This window comes from Triticum dicoccoides, chromosome 7B (assembly GCF_002162155.2).
Source record: "Triticum dicoccoides isolate Atlit2015 ecotype Zavitan chromosome 7B, WEW_v2.0, whole genome shotgun sequence".
Taxonomy (NCBI): Eukaryota; Viridiplantae; Streptophyta; class Magnoliopsida; order Poales; family Poaceae; genus Triticum; species Triticum dicoccoides.
This window is the reverse complement of record NC_041393.1, coordinates 19,227,945-19,230,228: the sequence shown is the minus strand read 5'-3', so window position 1 is coordinate 19,230,228 and position 2,284 is coordinate 19,227,945.

Genomic DNA, 2,284 nt, shown 5'->3' with positions numbered 1-2,284 from the left:
AGGTGTATCTCCGGATCATCTCACAGACATAGTATGCACATAGATTGGTCCCCGCTGGCTGAATATCCTCACCATTCTTAGCCTTTGACCTTTTGAATTCTAGCTCTTTTTTGAATTCACCGACCTTTGTATCTACGAACCGTCTCCAAACCCTACGAGGCAAAGAAAATTAAATGAACAAGAGAGTTATTAGTTACTTGATATTAGGAAATGAACGAAATAGGCCGATCGATATAGAGCGCAAATGAATGAAAATAATTACTTCTGCAGCATTCTTCTCATGTCGACCCAAAGCTTTGGATCCTTATTCAGAGAGTCGTGGACGAGACATTCTGAGGTGTCAACTTTAATTACTAGCAGAATCCAGTGGAACCTGCGGACACGATACATGCACAGTACGTCATGCATAACTCATCGATTAGCCGGCCACATACCATGCATGGAGTAAACAAAAGAGAATGTGCTCAAGACAGAAACACTTACCCAAAATGGTAAGGAAATAGAATATCACTTTTGAGTTCCTGCTTTGTAAGAAACTGCCACAGGTCTGCCTCCATGTCGGCGGGGTGATGCTCCAACACATATCCATTAACGATGTGTGGGTCAATGAACCCAACATTATGGATGTTCCTTACTCTGCATTCCTTAATCTTCATTCTGCATGTATAATAGCGGACACAACAATATAGTTAGGACATATATATAGTGCAGGCAATATGAACGAGATGGGGTAGAAATAAATCACTTACAGAACGTAGCAACTGATGATAGATTTGTCGAGCTCGCACAGATTGAAAAGCTGGAACAATTCACTCAGATGAATTTGTACATAGTAATGTTTGAAGTGATGCTCATATCTAACTTCCGCATAAATATATTCTTTGGCGTTTTTATTTTTTATGTAACCCTTGTACCATTTCAGCAGACCTTTCATTTGTGGAGGTAGATCCTGTTCCTGCGCAGGCTCGACGAGAGGCCCATTCTTCACATATGTAATTACTACCTCCTTCACTGGCGCCTCATCAAGGCCTAACAGTTCACGAAGAGTAATACCTAAGTTGGCCGCTTGTTCTCTGGCACTCGTTACAGTCAATCCATGTGCTGCCGCAGCTGCTATGATATCGGGGTCATCCGGACCGGCGGCTTTCACTATAAGCGGGGCAATCGATTGTTTACTTTGTTCCCTGAGCTGGGCAACTCGTTTCCCGCTTTTTTTACTTTCTAATTCCGTTTTCTCGGCCTCCTCCAAGGGTTTGTTCTCCTGGTTCTCCGCCCGCTCTTTCTTCTCCTTCAACATGAGTGCCTGCCTACGAAGTTCACGTGCATAGTCGTCAGGCAGATTCTTCGCGGCTTGGGACGGTGTGCTCAAAAATGACTTAGCCCACTTCTTTTGCTCATCAGAAAATACTGGCTTGGGCTCGGGCTCTCTTTTCTTCTTGCAGTCCGCCTTCCATTTCTCATGATCAGCAGCCGCGGCCGCGGCAGTTTCCTCGGCACTATGTTCCCAAGGCCTTGTGGGGAGAGGCTTCAATGATGGCTCCGGTACCTTTGTGGTCTTAGGTACATAAGGGTCCGGGTTAATAATCCAGGACTGCTTCTGCTTCTTTGCCGGAGGTGGATTGGGGGGCGGCGTCTGATCACCCGCCGGACGAGGACTGGGGGGCGGCGTCTGATCACCCGCTGGACGTTGTGGACTGGGGGGCGTCGGCTGACGTGACGGAGGTGTAGGTGAACCGCCACCACCGTAGGGGGGTGGACTTGTTGTCCTTGGCGCCTCGCCTGGAAACTTGATAAACTTCTTTTGCCATAGAATGAAATGGCGCTTGACATCTCCAAGTCTTTTCTCCCCTTCAGGTGTAGCAATGTCAATCTCCAGGTCCTCAAACCCTTGGACTATGTCCTCCACCGTGACACGAGCATAGCCATCTTGAATGGGGGTGTTGTGGTGGAGTGCTCCAGGTAAACATGGTAAAGCACTGCCGATGGCTACCTTCACGGACATGTTCCCGATAAGATAATACAGATGACATTCTTTCATCTCCTTTATATCGTCCACGGGGTAGCGAGGAGGCTCCGGTGCAGTAATTTCGACCACCAGAGGCTCCGGTGCAGTAATTTCGACCACCAGAGGCTCAGGTGCAGTAATTTCGATCGTCGGTGCATCTGCACCAGCCGGTGGGGCCTCCGTGGAAGCCACACTGCTTCTCCGCTGCTGGCTTCTGAGATCCGCTGGATGATCTTCATGCTGCGCCCGAGCTGCATCTCGCTCGGCTACTAGTACACT